The sequence below is a fragment of the Triturus cristatus genome, chromosome 3_1 (genome assembly GCF_964204655.1).
Source record: "Triturus cristatus chromosome 3_1, aTriCri1.1, whole genome shotgun sequence".
Classification (NCBI taxonomy): Eukaryota; Metazoa; Chordata; class Amphibia; order Caudata; family Salamandridae; genus Triturus; species Triturus cristatus.
The window spans coordinates 1,184,148,137-1,184,168,799 of NC_140583.1; positions in this window are offsets into that span (position 1 = coordinate 1,184,148,137).

The following is a 20,663-nucleotide window of genomic DNA, read 5'->3' on the forward strand; positions in this document are numbered from 1 at the left end:
AATAAGAGTCTAAGACCTTATCCATTAGGCCAGAGTAAAAGTCTAAGACCTTAACCATTAGGCCAGAGTAAGAGTCGAAGACCTTAACCATTAGGCCAGAGAAAGAGTCTAAGACCTTAACCATTAGGCCAGAGTGACTGTTTCCTAGTTGGGCAAGGACATTGAAAGAGAAGGGATTGAACACATAATCTTCAGAGTAAGAGTCTAAGATCTTAACCATTAGGCCAGAGTAAGAGTCTAAGACCTTAACCATTAGGCCAGAGTAAGAGTCGAAGACCCTAACCATCAGGCCAGAGTAAGAGTCTAAGACCTTAACCATTAGGCAAGAGTAAGAGTCTAAGACCTTAACCATTAGGCTAGAGTGACTCTTTACCAGTTGGCCAAGGACATTGAAAGACCAGGGATTGAACACCTAATCACCAGAGTAAGAGTCTAAGACCTTAACCATTAGGCCAGAGTAAGAGTCTAAGATCTTAACCATTAGGCCAGAGTAAAAGTCTAAGACCTTAACCATTAGGCCAGAGTAAGAGTCCAAGACCTTAACCATTAGGCAAGAGTAAGAGTCTAAGACCTTAACCATTAGGCTAGAGTGACTCTTTACCAGTTGGCCAAGGACATTGAAAGACCAGGGATTGAACACCTAATCACCAGAATAAGAGTCTAAGACCTTAACCATTAGGCCAGAGTAAGAGTCTAAGATCTTAACCATTAGGCCAGAGTAAAAGTCTAAGACCTTAACCATTAGGCCAGAGTAAGAGTCCAAGACCTTAACCATTAGGCCAGAGTAAGAGTCTAAGACCTTAACCATTAGGCCAGAGTGACTCTTTACAAGTTGGCCAAGGACATTGAAAGACCAGGGATTGAACACCTAATCTTCAGAGTAAGAGTCGAAGGCCTTTACCATTAGGCCAGAGTAAGAGTCTAAGACCTTAACCATTAGGCCAGAGTGACTCTTTACCAGTTGGCCAAGGACATTGAAAGACCAGGGATTGAACACCTAATGTTCAGAGTAAGACTCTAAGACCTTAACTACTAGACCAGAGTAAAAGTCTAAGACCTTAACCATTAGGCAAGAGTAAGAGTCTAAGACCTTAACCATTAGGCCAGAGTGACTGTTTACCAGTTGGCCAAGGTTTTTGAAAGACCAGGGATTGAACACCTCATTTTCAGAGTAAGACTCTAAGACCTTAACTACTAGGCCAGAGTAAAAGTCTCAGACCTTAACCATTAGGCCAGAGTAAGAGTCTAAGACCTTAACCATTAGGCCAGAGTGACTCTTTACCAGTTGACCAAGGACATTGAAAGACCAGGGATTGAACAAATAATCTTCAGAGTAAGAGTCTAAGACCTTAACTATTAGGTCAGAGTAAGAGTAAAAGACCTTAACCGTTAGGCCAGAGTAAGAGTCTAAGACCTTAAGCATTAGGCCAGAGTAAGAGTCGAAGACCTTAACCATTAGGCCAGAGTCAGAGTCTAAGACCTTAACCATTAGGCCAGAGTAAGAGTCGAAGAACTTAACCATTAGGTCAGAGTAAGAGTAAAAGACCTTAACCATTAAGCCAGATTAAGAGTCTAAGACCTTAACCATTAGGCCAGAGTAACTCTTTACCAGTTGGCCAAGGACATTGAAAGACCAGGGATTGAACACCTAATTTTCAGAGTAAGAGTCTAAGACCTTAACCACTAGGCCAGAGTAAGAGTCTAAGACCTTAACCATTAGGCCAGAGTAAAAGTCTAAGACTTTAACCATTAGGCTAGAGTAAGAGTCTAAGACCTTAACTATTAGGCCAGAGTAAGAGTCTAAGACCGTAACCATTAGGCCAGAGTAATAGTCGAAGACCCTAACCATTAGGCAAGAGTAAGAGTCTAAGACCTTAACCATTAGGCCAGAGTAAGAGTCTAAGACCTTAACCATTATTCCGGAGTACGAATCTAAGATCTTAACCATTAGGCCAGAATGACTCTTTACTAGTTGGCCAAGGACATTGAAAGACCAGGGATTGAACACCTAATTTTCAGAGTAAGACTCTAAGACCTTAACTACTAGGCCAGAGTAAAAGTCTAAGACCTTAACCATTAGGCCAGAGTGACTCTTTACCAGTTGGCCAAGGACATTGAAAGACCAGGGATTGAACACCTAATCTTCAGAGTAAGAGTCTAAGACCTTAACCATTAGGCAAGAGTAACAGTCTAATACCTTAAACATTAGGCCAGAGTGACTCTTTACCAGTTGGCCAAGTACATTGAAAGACCAGGGATTGAACACCTAATCTCCAGAGTAAGAGTCTAAGACCTTAACCATTAGGCCAGTGTAAAAGTGTGAGACCTTAACCATTAGCCCAGAGTAAGAGTCTAAGACCTTAACCATTAGGTCAGAGTAAGAGTCTAAGACCTTAACCATTAGGCCAGAGTAAAAATCTAAGACCCTAACCATTAGGCCAGAGTAAGAGTCTAAGACCTTAACCATTAGGCAAGAGTAAGAGTCTAAGACCTTAAAAATTAGGCCAGAGGGACTCTTTACCAGTTGGGTAAGGACATTGAAAGACCAGGGATTGAACACCTAATGTTCAGAGTAAGACTCTAAGACCTTAACTACTAGACCAGAGTAAAAGTCTAAGACCTTAACCATTAGGCAAGAGTAAGAGTCTAAGACCTTAACCATTAGGCCACAGTGACTCTTTACCAGTTGGCCAAGGACATTGAAAGACCAGGGATTGAACACCTAATCTCCAGAGTAAGAGTCTAAGACCTTAACCATTAGGCCAGAGTAAAAGTGTAAGACCTTAACCATTAGGCCAGAGTAAGAGTCTAAGACCTTAACCATTAGGCCAGAGTAAAAGTCTAAGACCTTAACCACTAGGCTAGAGTAAGAGTCTAAGACCTTAACCATTAGGCCAGAGTAAGAGTCTAAGACCTTAACCATTAGGCCAGAGTAAGAGTCTAAGCCCTTAACCATTAGGCCAGAGTAAGAGTCGAAGACCTTAACCATTAGGCCAGAGTAAAAGTGTAAGACCTTAACTATTAGCCCAGAGTAAGAGTCTAAGACCTTAACCATTAGGCCAGAATAAGAGTCTAAGACCTTAACCATTAGGCCAGAGTAAGAGTCTAAGACCTTAACCATTAGGCCAGAGTAACTCTTTACCAGTTGGCCAAGGACATTGAAAGACCAGGGATTGAACACCTAATCTCCAGAGTAAGAGTTTAAGACCTTAACCATTAGGCCAGAGTAAAAGTGTAAGACCTTAACCATTAGGCCAGAGTAAGAGTCTAAGACCTTAACCATTAGGCCAGAGTAAGAGTCTAAGCCCTTAACCATTAGGCCAGAGTAAGAGTCGAAGACCTTAACCATTAGGCCAGAGTAAAAGTGTAAGACCTTAACTATTAGCCTAGAGTAAGAGTCTAAGACCTTAACCATTAAGCCAGAGTAAGAATCTAAGACCTTAACCATTAAGCCAGAGTGACTCTTTACCAGTTGGCCAAGGACATTGAAAGACCAGTGATTAAACAAATAATCTTCAGAGTAAGAGTCTAAGACCTTAACCATTAGGCCAAAGTAAGAGTCTAAGACCTTAACCATTAAGCCAGAGTAAGAGTCTAAGATCTTAACCATTAGGTCAGAGTAAGAGTCTAAGACCTTAACCATTAGGCCAGAGTAAAAGTCTAAGACCTTAACCATTAGGCCAGAGTAAGAGTCCAAGACCTTAACCATTAGGCCAGAGTAAGAGTCTAAGACCTTAACCATTAGGCCAGAGTGACTCTTTACAAGTTGGCCAAGGACATTGAAAGACCAGGGATTGAACACCTAATCTTCAGAGTAAGAGTCTAAGACCTTAACCATTATTCCAGAGTACGAATCTAAGATCTTAACCATTAGGCCAGAGTGATTCTTTACTAGTTGGCCAAGGACATTGAAAGACCAGGGATTGAACACCTAATTTTCAGAGTAAGACTCTAAGACCTTAACTACTAGGCCAGAGTAAAAGTCTAAGACCTTAACCATTAGGCCAGAGTAATAGTCTAAGATCTTAACCATTAGGCCAGAGTAAGAGTCTAATACCTTAACCATCAGGCCAGAGTGACTCTTTACCAGTTGGCCAAGGACATTGAAAGACCAGGGATTGAACAAATAATCTTCAGAGTAAGAGTCTAAGACCTTAACCATTAGGCCACAGTAAGAGTCGAAGACGTTAACCATTAGGCCAGAGTAAGAGTCTAAGACCTTAACCATTAGGCCAGAGTAAAAGTCTAAGACCTTAACCATTACGCCAGAGTAAGAGTCTAAGACCTTAACCATTAGGCCAGAGTAAGAGTCTAACACCTTAACCATTAGGCCAGAATGACTGTTTACCAGTTGGCCAAGGACATTGAAAGAGAAGGGATTGAACACATAATCTTCAGAGTAAGAGTCTAAGACCTTAACCATTAGTCCAGAGTAAGAGTCTAAGACCTTAACCATTAGGCCAGAGTAAGACTCTAAGACCTTAACCATTAGGCCAGAGTGACTCTTTACCAGTTGGCCAAGGACACTGAAAGACCAGGGATTGAACACATAATCTTCAGAGTAAGAGTCTAAGACCTTAACAATTAGGCCAGAGAAAGAGTCTAAGAACTTAATTATTAGGCCAGAGTAAGAGTCTAAGACCTTAACCATTAGGCATGAGTAAGAATCTAAGACATTAACCATTAGGCCAGAGTAAGAGTCTAAGACCTTAACCATTAGGCCAGAGTAAGAGTCTAGACCTTAACCATTAGGCCAGAGTGACTCTTTAAGAGTTGGCCAAGGACATTGAAAGACCAGGGATTGAACACCTAATCTTCAGAGTAAGAGTCTAAGATCTTAATCATTAGGCCAGAGTAAGAGTCTAAGACCTTAACCATTAGGCCAGAGTAAGAGTCGAAGACCCTAACCATCAGGCCAGAGTAAGAGTCTAAGACCTTAACCATTAGGCAAGAGTAAGAGTCTAAGACCTTAACCATTAGGCCAGAGTGACTCTTTACCAATTGGCCAAGGACATTGAAAGACCAGGGATTGAACACCTAATCTCCAGAGTAAGAGTCTAAGACCTTAACCATTAGGCCAGAGTAAGAGTCTAAGACCTTAACCATTAAGCCAGAGTAAGAATCTAAGACCTTAACCATTAAGCCAGAGTGACTCTTTACCAGTTGGCCAAGGACATTGAAAGACCAGGGATTAAACAAATAATCTTCAGAGTAAGAGTCTAAGACCTTAACCATTAGGCCAAAGTAAGAGTCGAAGACGTTAACCATTAGGCCAGAGTAAGAGTCTAAGACCTTAACCATTAGGCCAGAGTAAAAGTCTAAGACCTTAACCATTAGGCCAGAGTAAGAGTCTAAGGCCTTAACCATTAGGCCAGAGTAAGAGTCTAAGACCTTAACCATTAGGCCAGAGTAAGAGTCTAACACCTTAACCATTAGGCCAGAGTAAGACTCTAAGACCTTAACCATTAGGCCAGAGTGACTCTTTACCAGTTGGCCAAGGACACTGAAAGACCAGGGATTGAACACATAATCTTCAGAGTAAGAGTCTAAGACCTTAACAATTAGGCCAGAGAAAGAGTCTAAGAACTTAACCATTAGGCCAGAGTAAGAGTCTAAGACCTTAACCATTAGGCATGAGTAAGAATCTAAGACATTAACCATTAGGCCAGAGTAAGAGTCGAAGACCTTAACCATTAGGCCAGAGTAAGAGTCGAAGACCTTAAACATTAGGCCAGAGTAAAAGTCTAAGACCTTAACCATTAGGCCAGAGTAAGAGTCTAAGACCTTAACCATTAGGCCAGAGTAAGAGTCCAAGACCTTAACCATTAGGCCAGAGTGACTGTTTACCAGTTGGCCAAGGACATTGAAAGAGAAGGGATTGAACACATAATCTTCAGAGTAAGAGTCTAAGACCTTAACCATTAGGACAGAGTAAAAGTGTAAGACCTTAACCATTAGCCCAGAGTAAGAGGCTAAGACCTTAACCATTAGGCCAGAGTAAGAGTCTAAGACCTTAACCATTAGGCCAGAGTAAGAGTCTAAGACCTTAACCATTAGGCCAGAGTGACTCTTTACCAGTTGGCCAAGGACATTGAAAGACCAGGGATTGAACACCTAATCTCCAGAGTAAGAGTCTAATACCTTAACCATTAGGCCAGAGTAAAAGTGTAAGACCTTAACCATTAGCCCAGAGTAAGAGTCTAAGACCTCAACCATTAGGCCAGAGTGACTCTTTACCAGTTGACCAAGGACATTGAAAGACCAGGGATTGAACACCTAATCTCCAGAGTAAGAGTCTAAAACCTTAACCATTAGGCCAGAGTAAAAGTGTAAGACCTTAACCATTAGCCCAGAGTAAGAGTCTAAGACCTTAACCATTAGGCAGGCCAGAGTAAGAGTCTAAGACCTTAACCATTAGGCAAGAGTAAGAGTCTAAGACCTTAACCCTTAGGCCAGAGTAAGAGTCTAAGACCTTAACCATTAGGCCAGAGTGACTCTTTACCAGTTGGCCAAGGACATTGAAAGACCAGGGATTGAACAAATAATCTTTAGAGTAAGAGTCTAAGACCTTAACCATTAGGCCAGAGTAAGAGTCGAAGACGTTAACCATTAGGCCAGAGTAAGAGTCTAAGACCTTAACCATTACGCCAGAGTGACTCTTTACAAATTGGCCAAGGATATTAAAAGACCAGGGATTAAACAAATAATCTTCAGAGTAAGAGTCTAAGACCTTAACCATTAGGCCAAAGTAAGAGTCGAAGACCTTAACCATTAATCCAGAGTAAGAGTCTAAGATCTTAACCATTAGGTCAGAGTAAGAGTCTAAGACCTTAACCATTAGGCCAAAGTAAAAGTCTAAGACCTTAACCATTAGGCCAGAGTGACTCTTTACCAGTTGGCCAAGGACATTGAAAGACCAGGGATTGAACACCTAATCTCCAGAGTAAGAGTCTAAGACCTTAACCATTAGGCCAGAGTAAAAGTGTAAGACCTTAACCATTAGCCCAGAGTAAGAGTCTAAGACCTTAACCATTAGGCAGGCCAGAGTAAGAGTCTAAGACCTTAACCATTAGGCCAGAGTAAGAGTCTAAGACCTTAACCATTAGGCCAGAGTAAGAGTCTAAGACCTTAACCATTAGGCCAGAGTGACTGTTTACCAGTTGGCCAAGGACATTGAAAGAGAAGGGATTGAACACATAATCTTCAGAGTAAGAGTCTAAGACCTTAACCATTAGGCAAGAGTAACAGTCTAATGCCTTAAACATTAGGCCAGAGTGACTCTTTACCAGTTGGCCAAGGACATTAAAAGACCAGGGATTGAACGCCTAATCTCCAGAGTAAGAGTCTAAGACCTTAACCATTAGGCTAGTGTAAAAGTGTGAGACCTTAACCATTAGCCCAGAGTAAAAATCTAAGACCCTAACCATTAGGCCAGAGTAAGAGTCTAAGACCTTAACCATTAGGCCAGAGTAAAAATCTAAGACCCTAACCATTAGGCCAGAGTAAGAGTCGAAGACCTTAACCATTAGACAAGAGTAAGAGTCTAAGACCTTAAACATTAGGCCAGAGGGACTCTTTACCAGTTGGCTAAGGACATTGAAAGACCAGGGATTGAACACCTAATGTTCAGAGTAAGACTCTAAGACCTTAACTACTAGACCAGAGTAAAAGTCTAAGACCTTAACCATTAGGCAAGAGTAAGAGTCTAAGACCTTAACCATTAGGCCAGAGCAAAAGTGTAAGACCTTAACCATTAGCCCAGAGTAAGAGTCTAAGACCTTAACCATTAGGCCAGAGTAAGAGTCTAAGACCTTAACCATTAGGCCAGAGTAAGAGTCTAAGACCTTAACCATTAGGCCAGAGTGACTCTTTACCAGTTGGCCAAGGACATTCAAAGACCAGGGATTGAACACCTAATCTCCAGAGTAAGAGTCTAAGACCTTAACCATTAGGCCAGAGTAAAAGTGTAAGACCTTAACCATTAGGCCAGAGTAAGAGTCTAAGACCTTAACCATTAGGCCAGAGTAAGAGTCGAAGACCTTAACCATTAGGCCAGAGTAAAAGTGTAAGACCTTAACTATTAGCCCAGAATAAGAGTCTAAGACCTTAACCATTAGGCCAGAGTAAGAGTCTAAGACCTTAACCATTAGGCCAGAGTAAGAGTCTAAGACCTTAACTATTAGGCCAGAGTGACTCTTTACCAGTTGGCCAAGGACATTGAAAGACCAGGGATTGAACACCTAATCTCCAGAGTAAGAGTCTAAGACCTTAACCATTAGGCCATAGTAAGAGTGTAAGACCTTAACCATTAGGCCAGAGTAAGAGTCGAATACCTTAACCATTAGGCTAGAATAAGAGTCTAAGACCTTATCCATTAGGCCAGAGTAAAAGTCTAAGACCTTAACCATTAGGCCAGAGTAAGAGTCGAAGACCTTAACCATTAGGCCAGAGAAAGAGTCTAAGACCTTAACCATTAGGCCAGAGTGACTGTTTCCCAGTTGGGCAAGGACATTGAAAGAGAAGGGATTGAACACATAATCTTCAGAGTAAGAGTCTAAGATCTTAACCATTAGGCCAGAGTAAGAGTCTAAGACCTTAACCATTAGGCCAGAGTAAGAGTCAAAGACCCTAACCATCAGGCCAGAGTAAGAGTCTAAGACCTTAACCATTAGGCAAGAGTAAGAGTCTAAGACCTTAACCAATAGGCTAGAGTGACTCTTTACCAGTTGGCCAAGGACATTGAAAGACCAGGGATTGAACACCTAATCACCAGAGTAAGAGTCTAAGACCTTAACCATTAGGCCAGAGTAAGAGTCTAAGATCTTAACCATTAGGCCAGAGTAAAAGTCTAAGACCTTAACCATTAGGCCAGAGTAAAAGTCCAAGACCTTAACCATTAGGCAAGAGTAAGAGTCTAAGACCTTAACCATTAGGCTAGAGTGACTCTTTACCAGTTGGCCAAGGACATTGAAAGACCAGGGATTGAACACCTAATCACCAGAGTAAGAGTCTAAGACCTTAACCATTAGGCCAGAGTAAGAGTCTAAGATCTTAACCATTAGGCCAGAGTAAAAGTCTAAGACCTTAACCATTAGGCCAGAGTAAGAGTCCAAGACCTTAACCATTAGGCCAGAGTAAGAGTCTAAGACCTTAACCATTAGGCCAGAGTGACTCTTTACAAGTTGGCCAAGGACATTGAAAGACCAGGGATTGAACACCTAATCTTCAGAGTAAGAGTCGAAGGCCTTTACCATTAGGCCAGAGTAAGAGTCTAAGACCTTAACCATTAGGCCAGAGTAAGAGTCTAAGACCTTAACCATTAGGCCAGAGTGACTGTTTACCAGTTGGCCAAGGTTTTTGAAAGACCAGGGATTGAACACCTCATTTTCAGAGTAAGACTCTAAGACCTTAACTACTAGGCCAGAGTAAAAGTCTCAGACCTTAACCATTAGGCCAGAGGAAGAGTCTAAGACCTTAACCATTAGGCCAGAGTGACTCTTTACCAGTTGACCAAGGACATTGAAAGACCAGGGATTGAACAAATAATCTTCAGAGTAAGAGTCTAAGACCTTAACTATTAGGTCAGAGTAAGAGTAAAAGACCTTAACCGTTAGGCCAGAGTAAGAGTCTAAGACCTTAAGCATTAGGCCAGAGTAAGAGTCGAAGACCTTAACCATTAGGCCAGAGTCAGAGTCTAAGACCTTAACCATTAGGCCCGAGTAAGAGTCGAAGAACTTAACCATTAGGTCAGAGTAAGAGTAAAAGACCTTAACCATTAAGCCAGATTAAGAGTCTAAGACCTTAACCATTAGGCCAGAGTAACTCTTTACCAGTTGGCCAAGGACATTGAAAGACCAGGGATTGAACACCTAATTTTCAGAGTAAGAGTCTAAGACCTTAACCACTAGGCCAGAGTAAGAGTCTAAGACCTTAACCATTAGGCCAGAGTAAAAGTCTAAGACTTTAACCATTAGGCTAGAGTAAGAGTCTAAGACCTTAACTATTAGGCCAGAGTAAGAGTCTAAGACCGTAACCATTAGGCCAGAGTAATAGTCGAAGACCCTAACCATTAGGCAAGAGTAAGAGTCTAAGACCTTAACCATTAGGCCAGAGTAAGAGTCTAAGACCTTAACCATTATTCCGGAGTACGAATCTAAGATCTTAACCATTAGGCCAGAATGACTCTTTACTAGTTGGCCAAGGACATTGAAAGACCAGGGATTGAACACCTAATTTTCAGAGTAAGACTCTAAGACCTTAACTACTAGGCCAGAGTAAAAGTCTAAGACCTTAACCATTAGGCCAGAGTGACTCTTTACCAGTTGGCCAAGGACATTGAAAGACCAGGGATTGAACACCTAATCTTCAGAGTAAGAGTCTAAGACCTTAACCATTAGGCAAGAGTAACAGTCTAATACCTTAAACATTAGGCCAGAGTGACTCTTTACCAGTTGGCCAAGTACATTGAAAGACCAGGGATTGAACACCTAATCTCCAGAGTAAGAGTCTAAGACCTTAACCATTAGGCCAGTGTAAAAGTGTGAGACCTTAACCATTAGCCCAGAGTAAGAGTCTAAGACCTTAACCATTAGGTCAGAGTAAGAGTCTAAGACCTTAACCATTAGGCCAGAGTAAAAATCTAAGACCCTAACCATTAGGCCAGAGTAAGAGTCTAAGACCTTAACCATTAGGCAAGAGTAAGAGTCTAAGACCTTAAACATTAGGCCAGAGGGACTCTTTACCAGTTGGGTAAGGACATTGAAAGACCAGGGATTGAACACCTAATGTTCAGAGTAAGACTCTAAGACCTTAACTACTAGACCAGAGTAAAAGTCTAAGACCTTAACCATTAGGCAAGAGTAAGAGTCTAAGACCTTAACCATTAGGCCACAGTGGCTCTTTACCAGTTGGCCAAGGACATTGAAAGACCAGGGATTGAACACCTAATCTCCAGAGTAAGAGTCTAAGACCTTAACCATTAGGCCAGAGTAAAAGTGTAAGACCTTAACCATTAGCCCAGAGTAAGAGTCTAAGACCTTAACCATTAGGCCAGAGTAAGAGTCTAAGACCTTAACCATTAGGCCAGAGTAAGAGTCTAAGACCTTAACTATTAGGCCAGAGTGACTCTTTACCAGTTGGCCAAGGACATTGAAAGACCAGGGATTGAACACCTAATCTCCAGAGTAAGAGTCTAAGACCTTAACCATTAGGCCAGAGTAAAAGTGTAAGACCTTAACCATTAGGCCAGAGTAAAAGTCTAAGACCTTAACCATTAGGCAGGCCAGAGTAAGAGTCTAAGACCTTAACCATTAGGCAAGAGTAAGAGTCTAAGACCTTAACCCTTAGGCCAGAGTAAGAGTCTAAGACCTTAACCATTAGGCCAGAGTGACTCTTTACCAGTTGGCCAAGGACATTAAAAGACCAGGGATTGAACAAATAATCTTCAGAGTAAGAGTCTAAGACCTTAACCATTAGGCCAGAGTAAGAGTCGAAGACGTTAACCATTAGGCCAGAGTAAGAGTCTAAGACCTTAACCATTACGCCAGAGTGACTCTTTACAAATTTGCCAAGGATATTAAAAGACCAGGGATTAAACAAATAATCTTCAGAGTAAGAGTCTAAGACCTTAACCATTAGGCCAAAGTAAGAGTCGAAGACCTTAACCATTAAGCCAGAGTAAGAGTCTAAGATCTTAACCATTAGGTCAGAGTAAGAGTCTAAGACCTTAACCATTAGGCCAAAGTAAAAGTCTAAGACCTTAACCATTAGGCCAGAGTGACTCTTTACCAGTTGGCCAAGGACATTTAAAGACCAGGGATTGAACACCTAATCTCCAGAGTAAGAGTCTAAGACCTTAACCATTAGGCCAGAGTAAAAGTGTAAGACCTTAACCATTAGCCCAGAGTAAGAGTGTAAGACCTTAACCATTAGGCAGGCCAGAGTAAGAGTCTAAGACCTTAACCATTAGGCCAAAGTAAGAGTCTAAGACCTTAACCATTAGGCCAGAGTGACTGTTTACCAGTTGGCCAAGGACATTGAAAGAGAAGGGATTGAACACATAATCTTCAGAGTAAGAGTCTAAGACCTTAACCATTAGGCAAGAGTAACAGTCTAATGCCTTAAACATTAGGCCAGAGTGACTCTTTACCAGTTGGCCAAGGACATTAAAAGACCAGGGATTGAACACCTAATCTCCAGAGTAAGAGTCTAAGACCTTAACCATTAGGCTAGTGTAAAAGTGTGAGACCTTAACCATTAGCCCAGAGAAAGAGTCTAAGACCTTAACCATTAGGCCAGAGTAAAAATCTAAGACCCTAACCATTAGGCCAGAGTAAGAGTCTAAGACCTTAACCATTAGACAAGAGTAAGAGTCTAAGACCTTAAACATTAGGCCAGAGGGACTCTTTACCAGTTGGCTAAGGACATTGAAAGACCAGGGATTGAACACCTAATGTTCAGAGTAAGACTCTAAGACCTTAACTACTAGACCAGAGTAAAAGTCTAAGACCTTAACCATTAGGCAAGAGTAAGAGTCTAAGACCTTAACCATTAGGCCACAGTGACTCTTTACCAGTTGGCCAAGGACATTGAAAGACCAGGGATTGAACACCTAATCTCCAGAGTAAGAGTCTAAGACCTTAACCATTAGGCCAGAGCAAAAGTGTAAGACCTTAACCATTAGCCCAGAGTAAGAGTCTAAGACCTTAACCATTAGGCCAGAGTAAGAGTCTAAGACCTTAACCATTAGGCCAGAGTAAGAGTCGAAGACCTTAACCATTAGGCCAGAGTGACTCTTTACCAGTTGGCCAAGGACATTCAAAGACCAGGGATTGAACACCTAATCTCCAGAGTAAGAGTCTAAGACCTTAACCATTAGGCCAGAGTAAAAGTGTAAGACCTTAACCATTAGGCCAGAGTAAGAGTCTAAGACCTTAACCATTAGGCCAGAGTAAAAGTCTAAGACCTTAACCATTAGGCTAGAGTAAGAGTCTAAAACCTTAACCATTAGGCCAGAGTAAGAGTCTAAGACCTTAACCATTAGGCCAGAGTAAGAGTCGAAGACCTTAACCATTAGGCCAGAGTAAGAGTCGAAGACCTTAACCATTAGGCCAGAGTAAAAGTGTAAGACCTTAACTATTAGCCCAGAGTAAGAGTCTAAGACCTTAACCATTAGGCCAGAGTAAGAGTCTAAGACCTTAACCATTAGGCCAGAGTAAGAGTATAAGACCTTAACTATTAGGCCAGAGTGACTCTTTACCAGTTGGCCAAGGACATTGAAAGACCAGGGATTGAACACCTAATCTCCAGAGTAAGAGTCTAAGACCTTACCCATTAGGCCAGAGTAAAAGTGTAAGACCTTAACCATTAGGCCAGAGTAAGAGTCGAAGACCTTAACCATTAGGCCAGAGTAAAAGTGTAAGACCTTAACTATTAGCCCAGAGTAAGAGTCTAAGACCTTAACCATTAGGCCAGAGTAAGAGTCTAAGACCTTAACCATTAGGCCAGAGTAAGAGTCTAAGACCTTAACTATTAGGCCAGAGTGACTCTTTACCAGTTGGCCAAGGACATTGAAAGACCAGGGATTGAACACCTAATCTCCAGAGTAAGAGTCTAAGACCTTAACCATTAGGCCAGAGTAAAAGTGTAAGACCTTAACCATTAGGCCAGAGTGAGAGTCTAAGACCTTAACCATTAGGCCAGAGTGACTCTTTACCAGTTGGCCAAGGACATTGCAAGACCAGGGATTGAACACCTGATTTTCAGAGTAAGACTCTAAGACCTTAACTACTAGGCCAGAGTAAAAGTCAAAGACCTTAACCATAAGGCCAGAGTAAGAGTCTAAGACCTTAACCATTAGACCAGAGTAAGAGTCTAAGTCCTTAACCATTAGGCCAGAGTAAGAATCTAAGACCTTAACCATTAGGCCAGAGTGACTCTTTACCAGTTGGCCAAGGACATTGAAAGACCATGGATTGAACAAATAATCATCAGAGGAAGAGTCTAAGACCTTAACCATTAGGCCAGAGTAAGAGTCGAAGACCTTAACCATTAGGCTAGAATAAGAGTCTAAGACTTTATCCATTAGGCCAGAGTAAAAGTCTAAGACCTTAACCATTAGGCCAGAGTAAGAGTCGAAGACCTTAACCATTAGGCCAGAGAAAGAGTCTAAGACCTTAACCATTAGGCCAGAGTGACTGTTTGCCAGTTGGGCAAGGACATTGAAAGAGAAGGGATTGAACACATAATCTTCAGAGTAAGAGTCTAAGATCTTAACCATTAGGCCAGAGTAAGAGTCTAAGACCTTAACCATTAGGCCAGAGTAAGAGTCGAAGACCCTAACCATCAGGCCAGAGTAAGAGTCTAAGACCTTAACCATTAGGCAAGAGTAAGAGTCTAAGACCTTAACCATTAGGCTAGAGTGACTCTTTACCAGTTGGCCAAGGACATTGAAAGACCAGGGATTGAACACCTAATCACCAGAGTAAGAGTCTAAGACCTTAACCATTAGGCCAGAGTAAGAGTCTAAGATCTTAACCATTAGGCCAGAGTAAAAGTCTAAGACCTTAACCATTAGGCCAGAGTAAGAGTCCAAGACCTTAACCATTAGGCCAGAGTAAGAGTCTAAGACCTTAACCATTAGGCCAGAGTGACTCTTTACAAGTTGGCCAAGGACATTGAAAGACCAGGGATTGAACACCTAATCTTCAGAGTAAGAGTCGAAGGCCTTTACCATTAGGCCAGAGTAAGAGTCTAAGACCTTAACCATTAGGCCAGAGTGACTCTTTACCAGTTGGCCAAGGACATTGAAAGACCAGGGATTGAACACCTAATGTTCAGAGTAAGACTCTAAGACCTTAACTACTAGACCAGAGTAAAAGTCTAAGACCTTAACCATTAGGCAAGAGTAAGAGTCTAAGACCTTAACCATTAGGCCAGAGTAAGAGTCTAAGACCTTAACCATTAGGCCAGAGTAAAAGTTTAAGACCTTAACCATTAGGCTAGAGTAAGAGTCTAAAACCTTAACCATTAGGCCAGAGTAAGAGTCTAAGACCTTAACCATTAGGCCAGAGTAAGAGTCGAAGACCTTAACCATTAGGCCAGAGTAAGAGTCGAAGACCTTAACCATTAGGCCAGAGTAAAAGTGTAAGACCTTAACTATTAGCCCAGAGTAAGAGTCTAAGACCTTAACCATTAGGCCAGAGTAAGAGTCTAAGACCTTAACCATTAGGCCAGAGTAAGAGTCTAAGACCTTAACTATTAGGCCAGAGTGACTCTTTACCAGTTGGCCAAGGACATTGAAAGACCAGGGATTGAACACCTAATCTCCAGAGTAAGAGTCTAAGACCTTAACCATTAGGCCAGAGTAAAAGTGTAAGACCTTAACCATTAGGCCAGAGTAAGAGTCGAAGACCTTAACCATTAGGCCAGAGTAAAAGTGTAAGACCTTAACTATTAGCCCAGAGTAAGAGTCTAAGACCTTAACCATTAGGCCAGAGTAAGAGTCTAAGACCTTAACCATTAGGCCAGAGTAAGAGTCCAAGACCTTAACTATTAGGCCAGAGTGACTCTTTACCAGTTGGCCAAGGACATTGAAAGACCAGGGATTGAACACCTAATCTCCAGAGTAAGAGTCTAAGACCTTAACCATTAGGCCAGAGTAAAAGTGTAAGACCTTAACCATTAGGCCAGAGTAAGAGTCTAAGACCTTAACCATTAGGCCAGAGTGACTCTTTACCAGTTGGCCAAGGACATTGCAAGACCAGGGATTGAACACCTAATTTGCAGAGTAAGACTCTAAGACCTTAACTACTAGGCCAGAGTAAAAGTCTAAGACCTTAACCATAAGGCCAGAGTAAGAGTCTAAGACCTTAACCATTAGACCAAAGTAAGAGTCTAAGTCCTTAACCATTAGGCCAGAGTAAGAATCTAAGACCTTAACCATTAGGCCAGAGTGACTCTTTACCAGTTGGCCAAGGACATTGAAAGACCATGGATTGAACAAATAATCATCAGAGGAAGAGTCTAAGACCTTAACCATTAGGCCAGAGTAAGAGTCGAATACCTTAACCATTAGGCTAGAATAAGAGTCTAAGACCTTATCCATTAGGTCAGAGTAAAAGTCTAAGACCTTAACCATTAGGCCAGAGTAAGAGTCGAAGACCTTAACCATTAGGCCAGAGAAAGAGTCTAAGACCTTAACCATTAGGCCAGAGTGACTGTTTCCCAGTTGGGCAAGGACATTGAAAGAGAAGGGATTGAACACATAATCTTCAGAGTAAGAGTCTAAGATCTTAACCATTAGGCCAGAGTAAGAGTCTAAGACCTTAACCATTAGGCCAGAGTAAGAGTCGAAGACCCTAACCATCAGGCCAGAGTAAGAGTCTAAGACCTTAACCATTAGGCAAGAGTAAGAGTCTAAGACCTTAACCAATAGGCTAGAGTGACTCTTTACCAGTTGGCCAAGGACATTGAAAGACCAGGGATTGAACACCTAATCACCAGAGTAAGAGTCTAAGACCTTAACCATTAGGCCAGAGTAAGAGTCTAAGATCTTAACCATTAGGCCAGAGTAAAAGTCTAAGACCTTAACCATTAGGCCAGAGTAAGAGTCCAAGACCTTAACCATTAGGCAAGAGTAAGAGTCTAAGACCTTAACCATTAGGCTAGAGTGACTCTTTACCAGTTGGCCAAGGACATTGAAAGACCTTTGATTGAACACCTAATCACCAGAGTAAGAGTCTAAGACCTTAACCATTAGGCCAGAGTAAGAGTCTAAGATCTTAACCATTAGGCCAGATTAAAAGTCTAAGACCTTAACCATTAGGCCATAGTAAGAGTCCAAGACCTTAACCATTAGGCCAGAGTAAGAGTCTAAGACCTTAACCATTAGGCCAGAGTGACTCTTTACAAGTTGGCCAAGGACATTGAAAGACCAGGGATTGAACACCTAATCTTCAGAGTAAGAGTCGAAGGCCTTTACCATTAGGCCAGAGTAAGAGTCTAAGACCTTAACCATTAGGCCAGAGTAACTCTTTACCAGTTGGCCAAGGACATTGAAAGACCAGGGATTGAACACCTAATGTTCAGAGTAAGGCTCTAAGACCTTAACTACTAGACCAGAGTAAAAGTCTAAGACCTTAACCATTAGGCAAGAGTAAGAGTCTAAGACCTTAACCATTAGGCCAGAGTGACTGTTTACCAGTTGGCCAAGGTTTTTGAAAGACCAGGGATTGAACACCTCATTTTCAGAGTAAGACTCTAAGACCTTAACTACTAGGCCAGAGTAAAAGTCTCAGACCTTAACCATTAGGCCAGAGTAAGAGTCTAAGACCTTAACCATTAGGCCAGAGTGACTCTTTACCAGTTGACCAAGGACATTGAAAGACCAGGGATTGAACAAATAATCTTCAGAGTAAGAGTCTAAGACCTTAACTATTAGGTCAGAGTAAGAGTAAAAGACCTTAACCGTTAGGCCAGAGTAAGAGTCTAAGACCTTAAGCATTAGGCCAGAGTAAGAGTCGAAGACCTTAACCATTAGGCCAGAGTCAGAGTCTAAGACCTTAACCATTAGGCCAGAGTAAGAGTCGAAGAACTTAACCATTAGGTCAGAGTAAGAGTAAAAGACCTTAACCATTAAGCCAGATTAAGAGTCTAAGACCTTAACCATTAGGCCAGAGTAACTCTTTACCAGTTGGCCAAGGACATTGAAAGACCAGGGATTGAACACCTAATTTTCAGAGTAAGAGTCTAAGACCTTAACCATTAGGCCAGAGTAAAAGTCTAAGACTTTAACCATTAGGCTAGAGTAAGAGTCTAAGACCTTAACTATTAGGCCAGAGTAAGAGTCTAAGACCGTAACCATTAGGCCAGAGTAATAGTCGAAGACCCTAACCATTAGGCAAGAGTAAGAGTCTAAGACCTTAACCATTAGGCCAGAGTAAGAGTCTAAGACCTTAACCATTATTCCGGAGTACGAATCTAAGATCTTAACCATTAGGCCAGAATGACTCTTTACTAGTTGGCCAAGGACATTGAAAGACCAGGGATTGAACACCTAATTTTCAGAGTAAGACTCTAAGACCTTAACTACTAGGCCAGAGTAAAAGTCTAAGACCTTAACCATTAGGCCAGAGTGACTCTTTACCAGTTGGCCAAGGACATTGAAAGACCAGGGATTGAACACCTAATCTTCAGAGTAAGAGTCTAAGACCTTAACCATTAGGCAAGAGTAACAGTCTAATACCTTAAACATTAGGCCAGAGTGACTCTTTACCAGTTGGCCAAGTACATTGAAAGACCAGGGATTGAACACCTAATCTCCAGAGTAAGAGTCTAAGACCTTAACCATTAGGCCAGTGTAAAAGTGTGAGACCTTAACCATTAGCCCAGAGTAAGAGTCTTAGACCTTAACCATTAGGTCAGAGTAAGAGTCTAAGACATTAACCATTAGGCCAGAGTAAAAATCTAAGACCCTAACCATTAGGCCAGAGTAAGAGTCTAAGACCTTAACCATTAGGCAAGAGTAAGAGTCTAAGACCTTAAACATTAGGCCAGAGGGACTCTTTACCAGTTGGGTAAGGACATTGAAAGACCAGGGATTGAACACCTAATGTTCAGAGTAAGACTCTAAGACCTTAACTACTAGACCAGAGTAAAAGTCTAAGACCTTAACCATTAGGCAAGAGTAAGAGTCTAAGACCTTAACCATTAGGCCACAGTGACTCTTTACCAGTTGGCCAAGGACATTGAAAGACCAGGGATTGAACACCTAATCTCCAGAGTAAGAATCTAAGACCTTAACCATTAGGCCAGAGTAAAAGTGTAAGACCTTAACCATTAGCCCAGAGTAAGAGTCTAAGACCTTAACCATTAGGCCAGAGTAAGAGTCTAAGACCTTAACCATTAGGCCAGAGTAAGAGTCTAAGACCTTAACTATTAGGCCAGAGTGACTCTTTACCAGTTGGCCAAGGACATTGAAAGACCAGGGATTGAACACCTAATCTCCAGAGTAAGAGTCTAAGACCTTAACCATTAGGCCAGAGTAAAAGTGTAAGACCTTAACCATTAGGCCAGAGTAAGAGTCGAAGACCTTAACCATTAGGCCAGAGTAAAAGTGTAAGACCTTAACTATTAGCCCAGAGTAAGAGTCTAAGACCTTAACCATTAGGCCAGAGTAAGAGTCTAAGACCTTAACCATTAGGCCAGAGTAAGAGTCTAAGACCTTAACTATTAGGCCAGAGTGACTCTTTACCAGTTGGCCAAGGACATTGAAAGACCAGGGATTGAACACCTAATCTCCAGAGTAAGAGTCTAAGACCTTAACCATTAGGCCAGAGTAAAAGTGTAAGACCTTAACCATTAGGCCAGAGTAAGAGTCTAAGACCTTAACCATTAGGCCAGAGTGACTCTTTACCAGTTGGCCAAGGACATTGCAAGACCAGGGATTGAACACCTAATTTGCAGAGTAAGACTCTAAGACCTTAACTACTAGGCCAGAGTAAAAGTCTAAGACCTTAACCATAAGGCCAGAGTAAGAGTCTAAGACCTTAACCATTAGACCAGAGTAAGAGTCTAAGTCCTTAACCATTAGGCCAGAGTAAGAATCTAAGACCTTAACCATTAGGCCAGAGTGACTCTTTACCAGTTGGCCAAGGACATTGAAAGACCATGGATTGAACAAATAATCATCAGAGGAAGAGTCTAAGACCTTAACCATTAGGCCAGAGTAAGAGTCGAATACCTTAACCATTAGGCTAGAATAAGAGTCTAAGACCTTATCCATTAGGCCAGAGTAAAAGTCTAAGACCTTAACCATTAGGCCAGAGTAAGAGTCGAAGACCTTAACCATTAGGCCAGAGAAAGAGTCTAAGACCTTAACCATTAGGCCAGAGTGACTGTTTCCCAGTTGGGCAAGGACATTGAAAGAGAAGGGATTGAACACATAATCTTCAGAGTAAGAGTCTAAGATCTTAACCATTAGGCCAGAGTAAGAGTCTAAGACCTTAACCATTAGGCCAGAGTAAGAGTCGAAGACCCTAACCATCAGGCCAGAGTAAGAGTCTAAGACCTTAACCATTAGGCAAGAGTAAGAGTCTAAGACCTTAACCATTAGGCTAGAGTGACTCTTTACCAGTTGGCCAAGGACATTGAAAGACCAGGGATTGAACACCTAATCACCAGAGTAAGAGTCTAAGACCTTAACCATTAGGCCAGAGTAAGAGTCTAAGATCTTAACCATTAGGCCAGAGTAAAAGTCTAAGACCTTAACCATTAGGCCAGAGTAAGAGTCCAAGACCTTAACCATTAGGCCAGAGTAAGAGTCTAAGACCTTAACCATTAGGCCAGAGTGACTCTTTACAAGTTGGCCAAGGACATTGAAAGACCAGGGATTGAACACCTAATCTTCAGAGTAAGAGTCTAAGACCTTAACCATTATTCCAGAGTACGAATCTAAGATCTTAACCATTAGGCCAGAGTGACTCTTTACTAGTTGGCCAAGGACATTGAAAGACCAGGGATTGAACACCTAATTTTCAGAGTAAGACTCTAAGACCTTAACTACTAGGCCAGAGTAAAAGTCTAAGACCTTAACCATTAGGCCAGAGTAAGAGTCTAAGATCTTAACCATTAGGCCAGAGTAAGAGTCTAATACCTTAACCATC